Here is a 21,162-nt window from a genome sequence, read left to right as displayed (position 1 = left end):
GTCGTATTGGGATCAAGCAAATTGAACACCCGCGGCTCGAGTCCTTAGGGAGATTTTATGGCTTATTTCGAGCTGCGCCAGCGTTGTTTGTAATCATTCTTATGAGCTCGATGCGGATGCTGTTCCGAATTTTCATTGGTTACATTGCGCGAGAGAGCGACGGGAATCGAATGGGTTTTTTCCTTTCTTTTTTTTTTTATTTAAGCGAGAGTTTATCGTACTCCGTACGCGCGTTATAATGACTATATTCTTCGGGCGGGAGTTCACGATTCGTTGCGCTTCGTTCGCCCACGTGTACCACATGAATGCAGAAAATCTATAGTCTACTTACGAGCAATTGAGAACAGTGGCTAGGTGGAAGTCGCTAAGTTTGTTTTAACGATTCTACTGTGTTGGAGAAAATTGTTATGTCCTGAAATGAATGAGCGCCGCGGAAATATTAGCATGCCACGGCGGTCTTTGATGTTTTATTGAGGGATATTGATCTTCTATTTGCGGAAACACCACTTCGCGTAATTCCAAAAAGCTCTCTTGGTTTTATTCTGCACTTGAAAACAAATTTTCAATCCTGTAGACTGGATTTATTCAGCATTTAATGCATCTGGTTTCTCGCTGCATTCGTCAAGGATTTTAAATAATTTTGATTATGGTATGCGCTACAGTTAATAATTTCCTATAAAAGCTTTTTTTTCACTTCGCAAACTATAGAATAATATATTTAAATCAGTGAATTATTAAACTCGTTGAAACGCTTCTCAAATATTTCAGCCCAGTTAACGAAATTAATTTTAATTTACTTAGATGATCCACACACAGTAGAAGAGTGCGTAATAATTTACTGTATCGAATAGCAATGAAATAATTTACCGATTCAATTCACATTTTTTACGAAAAATATTTACCGAGTAGTTTGGAGCAATCCGAACAAAGTCGGTGACAATGCTCGAGTCATTTCGGCCGGAATGGATGACTGCCAGTCATATTTTACTGCACAGTTATTGATTCAGATATTTCAAAGCAGCTGCGCAACACCCGCACGATGTGGAATGCCTCACACTAGTATTTGACAAAACATGTAAAAACTATTCCATTGATCAGGCCGACAGGCCGAGAGAGAGAAAAACTGACCTTCAACGTTATCACAACGATATCTAAAAATACCACAGCTACGTCCCCAGCAAGCTATAGCCACAAGTGATTGTCAATAATCGGTTACCACGAAGAAAAATATATTAGTACCGGGCGGATAAACCTGTCTGGCAAAAAGTGAGCACTTCTGGTTGCTTGACTGGGTCATTCTTTACTGCGTCCTCAATCAGTACTGGCAAATATTAATAAGTATACTATTTCATTTGAAAATTGAACTACAAAAAACTGTATATTTCTGACTGCTTAATATTTTACTTTGTACCAGGTACGAGCCAGAGTAGAGCAATAATCAACTAATATTTAAAAATGATTAATAGTCAACTACTAATCAACTACTAATTCACTAATAAGCAATAGCTAACGATTTCTTAGAGCTGTGACTAACTATTTGCCATTTAGTTATCACTAACTAAGCAAAAAGTTTTCACTAATCAAGAAGACGTGATCAAGAAGAATCATTTTTAAATAGTTGATTATTGCCCTACCCTGGTACGAGCTTAATAAATAGTGTTAAATGTTAATTTAATATTTTATTTTGTCGGAAATTCAATGGTCGGTTGAATTGCAAACAGTTCCAGTATTTATAGTGCCACTAGGTACAACAATTACGACGAAAGAATAGTGCAGGACGGATTTACAAAACTTCCAAACTGAAAAGTAGTAAAGTCACGAGTTTTCGAGAAAGCGTAACGGATAACTTGTTTCACGGTTGAACAGATAGGGTGAGTTTCGTCGTCGAGTATGTTGACAGTAGCCCTTCCATAATCTCACCAAAACGGTGCCCACAAGAGAAAAAATCGATTCGCAGGTTCCACTGTTTCCCTTCATCTTGACATTTACATTACACTCTTCAGCAGTTTTCAACGTTCAGTTCCTCATATTGTCGCGCACGCACGTACAGGGAAATATTATTCCAACAATTCCTTCTCGAAAGATTTATAAACAAAATTTGAAAAATTTGCGTACTGTCACAAAATCACAAATACAAAAATATTATTCGAGCAACTATTTTTTCCTCTGCAGATTTATAAACAAATTCTACTGCACACTGTCATGCAGATGCAAGTACAACAATATTGATGTAACCGCTATTTTTCAATTGCATTTTTATAAAAATATCTCGCGTGTTAAGTTTGTAAAAGTTCGTGTTGTTTTTTATCACTGAAACAAGTTACTGCAGGGAACATGTTTACAATTCTGTTTAATGGAATAAATTGGGAGTGAACGTTTTTATATCAATAAATGTGACAGAAACATGGAAGAAAAATCTGGCACTCAAAATTATTGACTTTGAATGTTCGTTGATGAGAAGTAGTCAGCAGTGTCTCGAGTAAGTGGAATAGGCGAGCATTGGCCAGACACGCCGGCACATTCCTATTCAATAGCATGCATTTCACACTCCTAAGTGGGCTTTGAATGAAAAATTTTATTCTTCGTATATACAGATTACCAATCACCAGACCTGGGTAAAATAGTATTTCAAATAGTAAATAATCCTATTTGTTTTTTAAAGTATGCGTACACAACTTTGAAAATAAAATATTTTGTTTGATGCAGTAATTTTTGAAAATAAAATATTTTATTTGATGCAGTAATGTTTGAAAATAGTATTTTATTTTAAGAATATTAAAAATATTTGTATTATGTCTTTATTCTCAATTTTAACTTCAAATATTATATTCAACACATTTATGAATGTAAATAGTTTCCTAACGATAAGGTACACTGTATGTTTATGCGATTTCTCAGAGTATTACAACGACACAAAAAATAAAATATTTAATTTCGCGCTTCAGATTGTTAAAATAGAAATATTTTATTTTGTGAAATTGTATTTCTTATTTAAAATACTATTTTCTTTCAGCAAAAAAAATCTAAAATTTTAAATAATATTTTTAATATTTGTTTCGCCAAATAATGCCCATTTCTCTCAATCACCAAAAATCAAAAACTGGTCATATATAATAGATTTTTCAATTCTATTCCTTGGTTGTAGTATCAACATTAAAATACTACAAAATAGTAGACATAGTCAGCGAAATGCTCACATCGTATCCGCCCAGTTAATTAAAATTCAGAACACCGTCAGAACGCGGTGCATCCGTCAAATGAGATTGCAAAAGATTTTTCAAACGGAAACCTCTGTGTGTCGTGCCGGAAATCAAAAGTACAGCTTTGAGCCATAATCTGCGCGCAGTTCTTTTGAAAGGGCCGACAGTCGAAGCATTTAAACAAGAATCGCGATGCCGGAAGCGAAACGAGCTGGCGGGATCGTAGTCGGGAAATATGTATTCGTTAAATAACCGAATCGCGGAAAATCTGCCGTGGCACGGCTGAAAAAGTCAACTCGATTTTGCAGCTAATTAACGATACACCGGTGTGTGTATGTTCGGGGGTCAGCGTCGCAAACGAATTGTAATCTCGCTGCAAAATTGATTATCCGGTGCGGGAGAAGGCTCGCTCCATAGAGACGGCCGTACAGAAACAGCAGTCACTTCGGGAACAACATTTACCGAGCGGCGTAACGACTGATCCGTCTATTCCCAGTGGCAACGAAAACTCGTAAAACGGTACTTGGAAATTCGCTGCGCCAAGTTAAACTTGATGGAGACGAAGGGGTATGGCTGGCAGCGGCAGTGTTGCAACCGGAGCGCTAGTGTTGCTGTCGCCCAGTCGAATAGGTTTTGGTATAGCCGGGACCCAGAGGACCGAATGGTCGTCGTCGGCGTGCAGTCCACCTACGGGGTTTCCCGAGAAGAGAGAGAACTGGAGAGAAAGAGAGAGAAAGCGGGAACCCACTACCTGTCGCGACCGAGGAAGTGACCCGAGAGAGAATGGAAAACCTCATAGCGGGGATGAAATGATATTGTTTTGGCTGAAAACGAGCCCACGGTCGATGCTTAGAGGCCATTCTGCTGGTAAAAACCAAGCGCAGAAATATCAAGCAGTCGCGTATATTCCTCCCCCGTCGGTTCTTTGAACGCGGCATATGGTGCATAACGGGAGGACATTCACGGTGATATGGAGGGGGACGGAGATGGGTTGCGTTAGGGGGTCAGCAGCTCGAGAGGGAGTCGATATTGTCGCGAATAGAAATATTCGAGGCGAGGCTAGGGTATCGTCGATGTGGCTGGCTGCGGGGATGCTGGGCCCGCGATTATGTGACGCTGAGGAGGATAGGCGGTCGTCCTGGACCTGGTGAACGACTATTCTTACTTGATGCATTAGAATGCTGAAGCAGATCTGAAGAACATGGCTCAGAAGACTCGTCGCTAAGGCTACCTAGCGAATACTACTACTTCATTAAATCTTAAATGGTGCACCATTTTATAACTACAGTAAAGTCGCGTTTACTGTCCAACAACCTGTGTTCTGCACGGACAGTGATCGCATACCGACATTATTTTTTTATGACTGCGTCTACCGCGTCGAGAGTTCAAAAGAAAGCCGAACGTAGAGAAGGACAGCATGATAGTGGAGTGGGTAGGCACTGGACAGTGATCGTGTACCGGATCGCGGACAGTAAACGCGACTTTACTGTACATAAGTAATGTAAAAGTAAAAGTATGTTTTAAAAAATTGATAGACGAAGCTGTGCATGGTCCTAATTAATTATATGAATCGTAGAACAGGTCCATCGTCCGAGAGTTAAACGCAGTTCCCTCAACTGCATCCTGACAAAACTGAATCTTTAGTGATGCACTGACGTTTGAGGCAGCACGTTAGAGCATCAGCGTTATTTATCCATCTCGGTTGTCCGCAGAAGAGTTAAATATATAAGAGTACGTGTAAAAATCGTAACTGGGTAGATCAGCAGCAGAAAATATGTGGTCCAAGAAGATCTCTGGTGGCCAGTGCAGTCGGTGCCGCCGTATATCGAAGGAACGAATCATTGCGGAAGTGGACGACGCACAGGATCTTCCTGAAATTCGTCTCTCATGTCTCTCTCTCTCCTTCTCCTTCTCCATCCTTTTCTTTTCGGCAACGCGGGGCTGGGTCTCGTGGATTACACGTGGAAAACCACATGGATTTGCGTGCAGTTGGCCGGCTGCCTTCCCTGGTGGAAGAGCAAAATCTGACCCCCTTTCAGCGACGGATAAATCTAAAATTTGGCATGAGAAAGACTCAGCCCGTGAAAGACGGTTCCTAAGAAAAAGTCTCACGGTTAGACTCGATCGACACCAGACGCGGATTTCTTTTCAGCGAAAAAATGCTTGGTGAGTGTGCTCACGGATTCTCTTTCTTCATCCCCGATGTGAGATAATGGAACCTCCTTGTGCATTGTGCGCTTCCGGGAAGAGAGAGAGAGAGACAGTGAGAGAGAGAGAAGGAGCGGGGGAGAGAGAGGAAGACGATGAATTGCGTACTCAGCACGAAACATTCGAATCCTATATTCTAATCTATTACGCGAATAATCGCGAACCGATTGCCGAGCTTTTTGGCAATGCTTTACTCGCCCAGCAAAGTATACACGGATTTTTTCACAAAAAACCGCGACGAACTCGGGACAGGGAGACTGTAACAAATGTTGCGCCGAAAAATATAGTTGAAAATTTATTTGAAAATATACTACTATTCTACAACTGATTTTGTTTAAATGTACCTACAGATGAAGAAGATGTCCACAACATTCCGCAACATCGAGAATATTATTTCGACGTTTATGAATAGATTTTTAAAATTGAAAATTGATTTCATTCCTTAATAATTTTGGTGCATTACAAACAACATTGCAATATTCCTAAATTTTTCGAATCTTTCACTGGTTCATATTTCACTCAGCCAAGTTTTTCAGAAATGCATAAAAATCTACAGTCTACTCATGAAATACAACTAAATTCAGAACAATTACATCTGGCACAGAACGCACATCATAGAAGCTTGTATTTTTGGTATGTGGTTAGGGACTCCTGCGTCACTTTCTGGTAACACGCAAGCACTAAAAACGAATGTTGATGCGTGGATAGGCAAAATCGTTTGTCGCTGCAGAAGGGTGGTTTATGTACTTCGATGATCAGCAGGTGTCGAACTCGCGCCGTGTCTAATTGTGTATCAAGTAGCGAGTTAACTGACTAGCTGACTGGAGCTGTATTGGCTGATTGATTGACCAGGACATACCTCTGTACACCTACCTATAAAGCAGCAGTTGTAAGCCCGTCCCGGAATTCGTGTTCGTCAGCTGGCTTGAGTTCTCGCACCTCGAGGTTCACCGTTGTTCGAAATATATGTATAGTTGTGTTCGACGTGAGACATCAGCGTTGGTGTCCGAGGGGTCTGTGTGCTATAAATAAAAATTGTTTTTCATGCAAAAAGTTTCGCCTGCCCATTTTTGTAATAAATGGACAAAATTTGCGGTATAAGCTTGTCTTGGTCTTATACATTCCGTCTGCTAATTTGACGTATGAATTATTGATTGTTTGTACTATTTCTGAACGTTCCGAAGCTGGATGTCTAGCAGAAATGCAGTTAAGGGGTCGAAAATGATTTGTACCGTAAAATTCCGTGCAATCAGAATGTCGCGTGGCAGACGAGGGTCGTCTTTATCGGCATTGTTCCTCTTTCAAACGTCCACGTGTCAGTAGTTTGGCCTTCATTATTGTCAATACTCTTTGTATTCTTCAATGGAAGTAAGTACTATAGTCTGTACTTCGAATAGAGACACCTGAAGCGTGCTCCCCGCCATGGAGGAGACCTAACGTGGTGGTTGCGTGTTTCATGCAACGTTGTCACATTGTGACGCACAACGTTGCAACCCCCTTCTACTCTTAACCAGAACTGCAAGTTCCTCACTATTCGGAGAGAAAAGTTTCTTCTTCGTTCGACTGATGGTGTTCCCATAGGTCAACGCTCCGAAATTCACGTAACGATTTTTCTATGACAAACAAATGTGTAATCAATATTTGTTCAATAAATTTCGTCTGAAATTAGCCATTTTTACGCTTCTTCTGGTAAAGACTTTCGAGTTGGAGTACATCGCGTGTACTAAAAATAAAAATTGAGGGTTGTTTATTTATGCTGATCTATATTTTTTTATAGAATTTTTCAACTAAGCCACGTAGTTCGAACTTTATAATTAACCGAGAATTCAGAAATAAACTGTAACAAAAAGTTTTTACTTTAACGTGAGACTTGCGTATAGTCGGTGAACCAATGGTAGAGTTAAAGAAGAAGGACCTAGAAAATCTAAACCTACCACCACCGGTCAAAATGACCGGTTCCAGATTTTTTATTTTACGACTATTGATATAATAAAAATAATTTCGTGGGAAATGATTGTATAGAAATCTTTAGTGGAGCACATATTGCAATAGGAGCTGCACAAAGTCTAAATAAAATCAATCTTGTCATTTTTATAAGGGAACATGTACCAGTTACTTTTAAGGTTCGGTAGGTTTGGTGTTAAACGTGCACGAAAGGAATTTTTTGGTACAACCTAATGCATTTCACGAATTTACAAATTTGCGCACGCCACGAAGACTCTCAGTGGTAAAAGCTCGGCGTATGCAGACACGGGTTTTAGAGAAAGTTATTTTGGGGAAAAAAGATAGAACCACGGGGAACACTTCTTAAATAGAGGTTATTCATTGTATAGGTCAACCGAGCATTAGAGACCGTTCGAACTGCGCATGTTTGGCGAAAATATAGTAGACCGGGTGGACCTAACGGCTACTCCCCCCTCGTCTCAGCCCCACAGTATGCAACCCCACTCTGCGAGCTTAGAGAAATTTCGCGCTGCAGAGGTGGCTGAGGTCTTCCCCCAGTCTTCTCTCTTTCACGGGCTCGCTCTACTGCATTCCGTAATTTCTACTGCTCGATAGAGCTACTCCGCATCAGCATATCGCCGGATTAGAAAATGGAAGGGATCTAGTTTTCGTTCCTACGGTATTTGATTTGCGAGAGGGTTTAGAGGCTGCTGGCCAGATTCAGAGGAAGCTAATGAAGCAAAAATAAATTACTCGGGAATTCAACCTACTGAAACACAGCCCCTTTCTTACCACGTTATCGATTATCTACTGCTCTTGAACGCTAAACCACGAAATCAAACCACAAGTCTCGCATTTCCTATTTTACAATTATTACAATTACATGCACCCATTGAAAATGCTTCGATAATTTATAGAAATTGTGAAAAATTGCAATTCATTATGTTCAATCAAAATGCTTTAAATATTTTGTCAGGAACAGGCGTCAAATGGAGACTTGTTTCTCACTTTAGCAATTTTAAAAGATTCAAGATAATCCTAAAATCAGCAGGTTTTCAAATAAAAATAAAATTTATCTGCGTCAGCTGCCAAATATTATAGAAACCTGTTTCTCCTCCGAGCATTTTAAAAAATTGAAGATAATCCTCAAATTGTTTTAATCTCTCTACTACAGATTTTCACGTAAAATAAAAATGTTCTGCATCTACTTCTTGCCTTAAACATTTTAATAATCAAGAATAGCACAACAGTGTTTTTAAATCCTTTTAATATTTTCACTGTTTTGCGATGTTTCTTAAATAAATGCGTAACATTCGCATAGCAACCGTGACAGTTTAACTATTTGGGGTTAGGTGGGTTAAGAACTGTCCCACCTTTTTATGCATAGTGGGATATATTTTAACCCACCTCGAAAAGTTGAAGTTATATTGATATTGAAGAAATCTATGTGCAACTTGGGTTCTTATTTTCTTTAAAATCGTGCGCCTCAAAGAGTTAAGAGTTGAGAATTATTTATGAATTGTATAGAGAGCGTCGGAATACTTTTCGCAGACATTGTATATTGATGTTCGAGGGGTTCTTCGGTGTTTTCGCAGCCAGGACGGGCCTATTAAGCGAGCAGCTTGAAAAAGTTGTATCATTCGCTGCTATCGGGCAGAATATGGGCGATCGCAACAGGCGACGGATATTGCATTCGCTGTAGCAACAGCCAAAGTGGTTGCTCGCATTGGGTGCTTTTCACGCTTGTGGATTTAAGAGAGCAGGTAGTGGTAGGCTGATCAATATGCTAATATTTTGATGCTTCACACCGCCCCGAGAATTGAATTACGTTCGGCGAACAAAGATAGAAGGAGAATACGGGAAAGAGAGTACAGCGAGTTGAAGGGGAGGGGGGCAAGAGAGGCTGAAATAGGATGAGATAAAATAGTTCGACATTCGAAGATGGGTATTATACGAAATACCACATTGCCACGCAGACGAAGAATTTTTCCATAATGCCCCGGGGACTCGATGAAATTCGTCTGCTGTTAACACTAGATTTCATTTAACGATTTCCTACGAAAAGAACTTTTACGATTTCGCTAATTGCGCAATGAAAAATTTCAAGTAGGTCATTCGCAGCCGTCTGGTACTTTAAGGGTAATAATGGCATGGCGAGCTCAAGATGTCATTAAGATGCAAACATCTTCCCTGTGTAAAGTGTAAAAAGTTTTATGCAACATGCATCTTAAAGTTCGCTGTTTTTTGGCTTTAATATTTTTTGAAAATGTGTCGTCGCAGTTGAATTTTGTCAGGTTAGGGATGAGAGTGCTCCGTTTAGAAATAAATATTATTTAAGCAATAATTAAATTAAATTGTTAGAACTTTATTCGACTCCTGGCTAAAACATAGTAAACTGTTGTGATCTTGTTACATGATTCACCCTGTACATTGTAATCAAGCATAAGGCTGGGCATTTCGAGTTTGGTAGTATGATATGGAAGCCGTACATCAAAATTGGATTATAACAATCATTAATACGTAGGGTAAGAGAGATCGCCGTCGTCTATTATTCCCCACACTCGGGAATACCGATTTCTCCGTTCCTTTTACCATAGCCTTCTTAAGTTCTAAAGTATTCAGAAGAAGTTGCATATAAAAGAGTTACCGCGGTAATTTCGTCTTCGTATAAAATGAAATTAACGATGAGTTAATCTTTATCAAATATAAGCTCATATTTATCAGAAATTCATATAATCCGCAGTCTAGTAATAAACCGACTAGAAACGATTGCTCGATTAAATTCGTTTCTAATTACATTGGAAAGATAGAATTGATTGTTATACAATTTTATTTTGTGAGACAATCTCATTAGTCAACGTCAAAGCAACAAATAAACCGTGGAGACGGTAACGAGACACGTGTAAAAGATTCCAGAGTATTAAGGGGACTTAACATTGAACCAGCATCCTTCATAAAGAGTTAAAACGGTTCATAGCGGTAGGAACGTCCAACTCGAGTACAAGATGGCGCCGGTTCGAAGCGCGTTTACTCACAGAAATGAATTCCGCCGAATTGGGTGATTAGATCGGCTCTCATATCCCAAACCTCTGTAATAATCTAAGCGAATGCTCTAGATAACTCTGATAGAGATCCACTTATCGGAAGAGTACTATTCAGGCAAAGAGGGCGAAGTTAAGGAACGGGGGAACGGGGTAAAGGAAAGGAAAGCAGACAGGAGGGGAAGGCCGCTGTGGAACTAAAACAAGGAACGCCACGGTGGCGCACAATGTTCTCATCTGGATACGTTTTGGTTTCCATAAGGCTTTGGAATGTCGTCCTGAAAGATAACTCCCGCTATGAAAAGCTTTCAGTCAGCGCGCTTGCTTCTTTCGCAACCAGCCGAGATTCTTTCTATTGTTAGCATTTTCAGCTTTCTACCGCGTCGAATTCAGAACTCCTTCTGTTTCTTTGTTTCGCCTCAGTCCGGCGCTCTCGTGCTCTCGATATCTGTAATTGTATCGGGTTCGGTCGAAACTAATTTATGCGGCAGACAGCAAAAATCCGAGAGGCAGACACCAGTAATTACGATTTCTAACACTGGATTCACGGAACGTCAAAGTAGACTATTTTAATTCATTTCGTGAAAATACAATAAGAAAGAAATACAAATAGAAAGAATGTATTTGATAACACTTTCAGCAATTACTGTAATAGACGTTGAACGAAACAAATTTGTTGAAAAATTCCTGTTACGCGCCTACCGCGTATTGAATCAAGCGCGTTACGTCCTTGCAATACGGGTGGATTCCATAGGCGGAACGAAATAAATCTACTCTATACAACTACGAATTAAACTGGCTTTAGGACAGAGGAATAATGAGTTTATGCATTCGAAGGTAGTCTCGCGAAATAATATATAAATATCTAGTTCTAGAAATATATTCGGAATTTAAACAGCTACTGATATATAAACAGGGTTTATAAGCCGTACGTGTTTATGCAACACGTGAACTATACGCTTCAATATTTTCCAACGAAAAAATTTGTGCATAGTTTTTAAATGCAAGGTAAATTATTCTCAACGTTTCGGAAAGGATTGATTCATAGATTACAAAGAAACGGAAAGCACCCTTAAAGGAAGTGTTTGTTAATTTCCCGACGCAGACTGGGGTGAAATTAAATGGCGCATTCATCACGAGCAAAGTCGTTGATAATCCCCGCACTTTCTCAAGTACAAGTAACGTGAAAGTAATTGGCGATCGAGTCGCGGGAGAGAGTTTCAGCGTCGGTTTACGATTAGCCGGAATCGTTAAAAGCTAAACGAATTTCGTATCTCTGTTAATATATTATCGATTACGAAGAAGACAATGTCTCTCAGGCATCTTTCCCCAAATAAACCAAAATGAAATAAAATGGGAAATTCGATTGTGTGAATAGCAACGCAAGGACTCGTCCGGGTTAGACCTTGCCGGATAAAAACGACCGGGCCCAGCTAACTGATAATTTGAAGCGTGTTATTTCGGTTCGGTCGGATCAGTTGCCGTAATCCAAACGCATCATTTCACCGGCGCGGCGTGGCGTCGAATCATATATTTCGAAGAGGGGCTTCCTATTCGGGAGTGGCGCGATAAAATCTCGGTCGGGTCACTAGAGTGCGGCTGTTAAAGCGGCGCCTTCGTCAACCGGCGCGGTAATATATCTGGATCGCTGGGAAAGACCGCGGTCGATTTCGGGAAATTTAAAAGTGCCGTTCCGAATTGGGCGTAGAGAACGCGCGCGACATACAACGAACGAACGAACGTGTGCGACGGCGACGCCGTCGGATCCCCGATCGCTGCGACGAGATTGCGAGAGAGCGAGGTCAGTAAGCGAAGCCAATCAGATTTACGAGTCGGGACATATCATGATCACCTTTTACGACAATTAGTCACCGTCACTCTCTTTCCACTTGACGGTCCCGCGCACCGCCCGGTAATGGAAAAGAGGTAAAACCCGAGGAAAAACCGAATTCGGATATCGAGCTGTGCTCTGCACTACAGCCGACGCCGCGCCGCGCCGCGCCGCTGCGAGAACGCCATTGTGCGACACGATCACTTTGGAACAACGCGATCGGCCGCGTTCTAATTTATACTGATTAGTTGGCGGCCATGCTGCTGGCCAATCCACGGAACAATCGCTGCTCCGAGCTGAAACACTATCGGCACATTGTTACTTTTAGTACGCGTGTCGGGGCTCTATAATCCCTTTCATTTACAGTCTGCGTACCCTACAGATTAAAAGAATGTGGACAATGATTAAACAAGTTTAAACAGTCACCGAACAAGAAAACCTTAAAAACTAACCACACGCCTAAAAATATTAGAGAGCGTAGATTAATTTCAACTTCTCGTTTAATCAGTTCGGGCAGTTCAAGAGTTCAAAGGATTTAAGTAATTAAATTATAAAATCGGATGCTCTACTAATACACACACATTCCTCAGAGAAAGACCAGGACATGCTGGAAATGTTTGGTATTTTTCAATTTGACACCGCACTTCCTTTGACTCGACATGAAAGAAACTTTTAATCAAATTAGTAATGAGGAGATCGTAAATACTATTCGTTAGAGCGTAATTAATATATGATAACTAGTTCGTCGATTTTCATGCGAACTGGAAATTGTCTGCGCCAATTGCAAGGAATCGAAACCAAATAAAAATTTGTTTGTTCTTTGATTAAATTTAATAAGTTTGTGATGGTGTATCTATACTCTCAAATTCCTTGTCTTTAAACCGTGTTGCGTTTCACTAAATTTTTGTCATAAATGCATATAATACGCAATCTGTAAATACATACCACATTGGTTATATAAATTTTTACCGAGTAAATGATTAAGGAAAATGTCAATATCGAAGACATTCGAGCGCTTTCGACAGAGACTTTAAACACTGCAAATATATTCACCGCTACACGTAATCGAGCAACTATAGATTTCTGCGGATATATACCGCACCGACGAACGTTATCGCTCGCAATAGAAATTTCCGCGCCGGCTGTATTTGTTCGCCGAATCAGGCGAGTGGTGAACATTACCAATCGGCCATCGAAAGTTTCATAAACTTCCCGCGATCGACCATTCATCGTTGATTCACGAAACCGCTATAAATTGCGGTTTAATTGGCAGCGAGTTAGGGGTGCTAATAGGCGTTTTGATCGGGACGCGACCGCCGCGGTCTTCTCTCTCGTTCAATTACCGTCATGCAAAAACGCCCGCCGCATTAACAAATCCACTGACCTCGACTGATCATTTCTCTCTTTCTCTTTTTTCCTTTTTTTTCGGCCAGAGGGAAAAAGACGACCGGGGGCCCAAGGTGTTCATGCGCGCACGATTGCCAACGCTCGAATGCATTTTGCGGAAGAAGAATCAAATTGGTTATCCGCGATATTCAATTCTATATGAATACCAGAAAAAATTGAAAAAATGTGTCAGAATCTATATATGTATCTGTGGTTGTCAGAAAGAACGGCGCATGTCACATAATTTCACTTTCGAGATATTGCCGTTTAAAGTTTTGGTCACTAATGAATGCTTCGCCATAGGACATCGGTTCAATTGCATTGTTTTTAAGCCGTTCGAATTTATTTTCATGACTTTTTTCTGGTAAATACGTCAATCCCATACTACTAAACTCGATGAATGCATAAACTCAATTTTTTTGAAATTGTGACTTGCAACCACAGATATATTCAACCTGATGTTTCTGTTATGCAGACAATTCTTCAATAACAAGGAAATTAAATTGCATTAGTATCCATATAAATTCATGGTGCAAGAGGATCACGCAATTTTTTAAGCTACAAATATACTTCGGTCATCGTTTTGACAAACTGTTACCCACCCAGTGACGGCTAAAACCTTCTAAATCCCCACTCTACATGTCAATGTCGAGGTCCTTGATACCCCAAAAAGCATTTCCAAAAAATCGATTTGTGCCAAATAACCACTTGCATCCTGTGTGTCGTCTCATCCTTAAATCGTTGATATTCAATGGATTTTGTGGCATAGTATTCGTCATTCATCGTTCCGTCTATCGAGAAAACGATTAAGTAGAATAGCCGGTGATGTAGATTCAGCGTAAGACATATCTACTTGAGCTTTCACTTGCTCTCATCCAGACAAGATCGACTATTTGTAGAAAAAGTTAATATTTGTGTCCCTGAACAAATTCAGCTACCTCGATTGATCATATCGGTCATTCTCTTTTTTTTCCCCCGACAGAAGAGAGAAAGACAGAAAGGAGACAAGGTCTAGGGTGTTCACGCACGCGCGATGGTCGAAGTTGGTCGAAGAGGCGCCCGCATTTTGCGACCCGGCGTTCACCCCATAGATGAATGAATTCCCATGCGTTTTTGCCCTGACCAACTCGGAACGAACCAACCAGCTATCCAGCAGCTCTGGAATAGCGGGTGATGGGCGAGGTGGGAGTCGGGCGGTAGGATAGCGAGCCGGGATCGATGGAGATAATGCCCATTACCCTTAATACGAACTCGCTCTTCTTCCATCTCTTCCTCCCTTCACCTTTAACTCCTCGTCGGTCTCTCCTTCGCCGAGCCATTCCATTCTCGTGGCTCTTTGCAATCTGTAACCGATGCTTTTTATCGTCTCCACTGACTCGATTCGAGAACTCTCTCTCTCTCTCCTTCTCTCTATTTACCTCGTCCCGCGAGCCCGGCGTCGTTATCATCATTGATCAAAATTTTGAAATCCCGAATAGAGTGTAATGCCACTTCCATGTCACTGCCGTAACTCGAACAAAGAGTGTCGTTCTTGAGCTCGATCGGGCTCCGACGATGACGATTCTCGTCTCCCACGGAAGAAGGCACACCCGATTCCGATTTATGTCTCTCTCCATCCTACCAGACGCAATTGTAATCATCCTCGGTCCCAACGATCAACTACTCGACAGCGTTTAACTCTTTCACTCGGCCGCACTCACGGTGAAGTGCGATCATAGGGGATGGAACGCGTCACCAGCCGATCGTGACTCGACCGGTGATTAGCGTGTGCGATTGCGTCTCCTGTTCAGCGGAGATCGCTTGCCGCCGTAATTTCGTGTTGTTCTTAGATATCGCACCGTTAGGTTTTATCATTAATCGTATGGGCGCCGTCTGTAAGACTGGTTTCACTTTTGAAATCGTTCCTTTAACTACAATCGTGATCGACTCTGGAAAAAATGAATCCTTTCTCAAAATTTGATGTTTCGAATCAATCACGTACTTATTCTTAAGTTTTACATGAAGTTTATAAATTTTCAATGTATTCATAATCTTCGGACATATTTTTCCAACTCATATTTGCATTTAACAAACATTTTCATCCAACTACTTCCGTAAACAATAAATAAACGCGTTCAAGTTGCCGCCAGGTGATCCGCGAGAATTTCGCGTGCGACGAGCTAAAATGCGAAAGAACCGTAAGTGCGTAAAGAACATTGTTCGAGAAATGTCCACCTAACACACCATCCCCAAAACGCGCCAAAAAATGTCACAAAACATCGTCGCTAATTTTCTCCGTGTTAAAAAAATGTTCAAACATCGTTTCAGAAATGAAAAATCGAGCAGGTCGGACATTCCCACAGGCCGCAGTACATGTCACGGTCACATATGTGCGCGCTGTACATATATATATATATGTACCTGGTCCGTAAGCATCCATTTTTTAAGTCGGCATGTACACGCTATTCGGAGCGAAAGGGTTAAAAAATCGATCTGACACAGATATTCGAGTACAATCTCTCCGGAGAACCATTAATCCAATTTTCGCTAATGGACAATATACCGAGATTGCTATACAAGGAAGAATCCGAAATGGAGAACAGTGATCGTCGAACTGGTTGTAGAGGGTGCAATCGCAATCGGCCGTTGAGAATCGTGTCGATTTCCGGTTAACCGTTGCTTAAGCAATGTTCATCCTTCCGGTGAGCATCGTTTCGCAGTTGCAATTTTTATTCCGCGACACCCGCGATCACCGATACGGAACGAATTCATTGTATCGCGCGAAGGCGGAACGTGGCTGCACGAGTGTGTACTTATCTGAAGTGGAGCCGCAACGAGTTTCCCCGGTGAAGGACCACTCCCTCTCTCTTTCTCTCTTTCTCTCTCTCTCTCTGTCTCTCTCTCTCTCTCTCTCTCTCTCTCTCTCGCGTTCACTCTATCTCGTGCCTGAACACGAGACAAGTTCTTCGTTACTGATTTAATTGCTTTCCTTGCCTTTGGAAAACGCGGACTGTGCCCCGGAAAACAAAACAAATCGCGCCCTGGATGTACACCGGCGCGCACCCTGCCACCGCACGCCGGTTAACTTGTGTGGGCGCACTAACCTGTTGAGTGTATTCGCGTAGGTGGTGAGTAGTGGATACGAGCGAAAGTCTGCGGATGAAGTTTCTCGAGGAAATACACGCGAGATTTCATCCGCGTGAGAATCCTAACACGCACAATACAGAACAAGCTCGAACAACGCGAGGCTCAGTCGAACGAAAAACTTCTTCTCGAATTTTCTGCTTCAGCGGCATTTTCGGAAAACGAAAATTATTCTTGTACGTATCTTTCACTTCAATCACGCCTGCCTCCAGATTGGGATTTTTTAGTACCAGTTTGGTAGAAAAGCAGAGGGTCCATGATTGCAGGTGAATGACTGCATCACTTCACTTTATAGTATCAGGGTCGAACAGAAATTTCTTTTCTAATTTTGTTCTCCAGGGACATTTCCTAAGAATCTACCACTTCGCTATACTTGTTCTGCTGCAATGAATGAACTTCTGCCATCAAATTGAATATCTTTTAATTCCAGTTTGGTAGATAGTAGAAAGTGCATAATCGCAGATTAATGACTGCATCATTTCGTTTTGTATTATGTGAGTCATACAGACATTTCTTCACGAAGTTTGTTCTCCATTTTCTTGCATTCGTTCTGCTACAATGAATGCACTTCTGCCATCAAATTAAATATCTTTTAATTCCAGTTTGATAGAAAAGTAGAAGACCCATGATCGCAGATGAATAACTTCATCACTTGATTTTGTATTACCAGGGCGAGACGTACAGAAACTTTTCGTCCAATTGTGTTCTACAATGGCAAACGTTGTTTGCAAAAGTTCGCGAACGAACCCCAGGGATTTTATAATTGGAACGATAGTATTGCGCGCCTCAGCAATTATTCTCGACGTTTCTACCGATAGGAAATTGACTAATAACTGCGCTGCAAATGTTTATTTAAATCCCGATTTTTATCGATTGACTCGGGCAAACAGTGATTTGTGTGTGTATACAGATATGTATAGAGGGTTTTTAAAATTTCTGGTCAAAAGGCAAATTATCTGTGAAATGTATTTGTTAATGAAAAGTTGCCAATAAAAAGGCAGACAGAACTGAATAACAATCTGGACGCAGATATAAATTCACGCAATTGTCAACAATAAAGGAACGAATAAAAATCTGCAGAAAAATTCTCATAAACGAATTAGGAACGCTGTTTCCAGAGGACCGTCTAATCGAAGAATATAAATCATCACCTCTGCTACTTACGGTACCAAACTGAATCGATTTAGTGGGACATTTATCTAGGAACTTTGGTAATCAAGAAGTACTCGAACCTATATTTTTAGTAACCGTAAATCGATATCCGGACTAATTAGTTTTTACTGACGGTTCCTTATCACAGGAAAAAAAGGAGCTGCTCGCTAACGGTGTCAAGAGTGCAATAAGTATTCTCCAGTTTCACGCGAATTTCTGAATCTTACAATTCTGTTAAAAAATAAATTGTTCAACTCCTCGATATGATTGTACAAGTACTCTATTCCAGAAGTATCAGATAAATACAAGTTTAAAAATGTGTTCTATGCGTCCAAGTGCAGAATATCGCATCTACAATTAGTATTTACTCTAGTTCTTTCAAATATTGTTCAACATCATCGACAGTTTCGAGAACACTCGGGCATATTATATCGATTGGCATATTATATTACATAAAATGTGTTTCGATAGGGACGACGGATTTTTAAACGAACTCCCGTTTGTGGACTGTCTACCACTGCCGTTTGTGTTTATGAAACTTTCAGACATGTCATCGGTAACCTTTGGCGAATTATCGTGGAACAATACCCAGTTCGGCAAACAGTCGAATTCATTCGAATTTATTACTGGAAGTCGTTTTCAATTTCAGCTGCGCTTCGAACGCCCCGAGGGGTTCGCGATCAACACCAATTAGTCACAGAGATTGTTCGACCCGACAATTTGCGACTTCTTTCCGCGACGGCCATATCAAGTCAAAAATTTACGCCAATAATCCACGAGTCAGGAACTGCAGCTCGTATAATTTTAACATTAAAATATAAAATACGTGTTACTCTCTCGAGAATAAATGCTTCTATCAGTCTGGAACAGCATCAAGATTGTGAGAAAAATATAATCAATTCACACAAAAACAAAATAAATCTGAAAAAATGCGTAAATACATTAATTGAGCTAGTGTTATCAAGAAGCTCAAGAAATAGAAGTGTTTTGTAAGGGCCATTTGTAAAATGAGATTAGACGTTGACACGAGAACTTCAACTAAGCTGGTCGCTTTATCGGCCAGTGGGGGTGTTATTCGCAGAAATTGGAGAGAGGCGAACAAACTATCACACGTTCTTATGAAACAGCCTTTATTTGCTCGGCGGAAAGAATATCGTCACGCATGCAGCAAGCACTTACTTAGTTAAGCGTGCCGCAGTGCGAGAAGGTTGGTAAAAGTTTGACCGTAGATAAAATCGTGTGTTACGACCTCTAGGCGAAGGAGAACACGAAAAACGCTCGAATGTGCTGTGCTTTTGCGCTAGAGAAAAGTCGTCCGCAGCTCCAGGCAAAGCATGGCCCCCCACCGCTGACAAACCACCCCCTTACCACCCCCCGATCGACCTTAGCTCCGCTGTGCAGAGCTGGAAAGTTGGCTAGCGGAAGGAATGCGGGTCTGATTGGTCATGGTGTCCAATCTCCTCCCTATAGACAGACTTTTCCCTTACCCCCACCCCCCAAAGATCCTGAAGAACGCGTAACCTCGTTATTTGCAGAAATGGTAATATCAATGAATGATATAGCAACGCGTCGCTAGTGCAGAATTTACAATTTTATATAGAACTTTTCAAGTTGAAAGAGTGTAGAGTGGTGGAAGTACAGTGTTTCCGCGATTGTTGTGAGAACCTCGGGGGCATCGAGTCTCAGGAAACGAAATGGTACATACTACGTTTTTGTACGTGTGCCGAACACAGATTTCTTGGATAACTTTTACAAATGTAAACGACGATCCTGGGTAAACAACGGTACTAAGCGAGAAATTGTTGTATTGTACTAATGCTATTCCATACCTGAGTATGATTCATCCTAATAAATCATAAAACCCCAATTTAAACACTCTAATACCTTAATTTCTTTGTAGCGCGATCGACCGCCCAAGGGGGAACGCCATAATAGTGGGGATAAAAAGTCACATCACCCGCATACCCGAAAGTCACATCAATCGCGGGAACACTGTATACATAAAAATACTTCATTGAAAGAGGATCAGATTATTAAAATTTTGTTGAGATACTAGGACTATTAGGACTCTATTAAATTAATTTTTAATTTTATTTATATTTCAATATGAAACAAATTATAGCACGTTACATTTTATAATTGAAAGCATTTAAGTTGAAGGTAAATCGAGCCTCACTGAAGTATTTAAATGTGACTAAAAATGGCAGCGATCAGAGATTGCAAATTACGAAAGGCGATTAATGCTTTTGCAATACCCTACGTCGCACGAAAATGTATCTGATAACGATAACCGGAAAGAATATTACACGTGTAGGATGTATTTACATACATCACATAGACGCGAGGATAGAATGTTCTACTGCGTGGTGAACAGCAAAGGTTAGTGAAACTTACTGGGTTGGAATAATCGCGTTTGAAGTATCAACACATGTATTTCAGTGCATGATTGCCTTGTAATTACTACGCTGCATGTATCCGTTTTAAGTTGTGCGAGTAGCAACAAAATTGATTGATGTTTTAATCGTTTCCCGAAGGTCCATAAATATTCTAGCAACAAAATATTTTTGATAATCGCGTGTACGTAAATATTAATTATTTATCGACCGAAGCGAGCCGTGATCAATATTTTTTTAAAGAACACATTGCGTTGATATATTATACGTTCCTTTTGTATCTCTGTCCTTTAGAGCCGTTATTCTAACCTCCTTTTTATTTACGTGCATCAATAAAAACGATATATTTCCTTTGCGCGTTAGAACAATGCCTCGACAAAAGGAGCGACATTTAATTCGAATTTTTTCGCATCGTACCCGTGGAAAGTAGCGATAAATATTTTTTATTGTACGAGAATCGACACGGTGGCATTAAAACATACCGAAACAGTAATACCTAATCTTTCATTCCATCGTTGTATCGATTTACCTTCGTGAAATCGTAAATAAAATTCATATTTTATTTGTTCTCAGTTAAAAGTTCTAAGTTTATTTTGTGTAAAGATTCTCTGATTATAATACGTGTTACAAGCAAGTGCAGAACGAAATCAGGCGACTACGCCACGCTCTCCATGTCCTTCGAAATAAACGGCCGCGGCCATACCGTTAATCTGTAGTTTCACGGTTTTCCCAACAATCATTTGGCAATTAAGAGCACCATAACGGAAGTGATTCTAAAAGTTCGGAGATGCTGAACTGATACCAACTCCGGATGGTGGATATTAAGGATTGTTTTATATTCGACTTCCTTTATGGAGCATGTAAGTTAAATGGTCCACCGGTGT

The 21,162-nt window shown here is 40.6% G+C and overlaps 1 protein-coding gene across 9 annotated transcripts in view; it reads left to right on the top strand.

Moving 5' to 3' along the window:
• The window catches only part of LOC143208940 (nucleolysin TIAR), a 603,751-nt gene that overhangs the window by 371,400 nt on the left and 211,189 nt on the right, over positions 1–21,162 (top strand). For 4 of the 9 annotated variants that reach the window (XM_076423948.1, XM_076423947.1, XM_076423946.1 and 1 more), the window contains exon 1: positions 1–21,162. This exon is cut by the window's left edge; it is cut by the window's right edge. The exons of the other annotated variants lie outside the window; for them this stretch is intronic. The gene's annotated coding sequence lies outside the window, so the exon portion shown is untranslated. 9 annotated transcript variants of the gene reach the window in all.

This window comes from Lasioglossum baleicum, chromosome 5 (genome assembly GCF_051020765.1).
Source record: "Lasioglossum baleicum chromosome 5, iyLasBale1, whole genome shotgun sequence".
In the NCBI taxonomy this organism is placed as follows: domain Eukaryota; kingdom Metazoa; phylum Arthropoda; class Insecta; order Hymenoptera; family Halictidae; genus Lasioglossum; species Lasioglossum baleicum.
The sequence above is the reverse complement of the archived record's forward strand: the minus strand, read 5'-3'. Positions and strand labels throughout refer to the sequence as shown.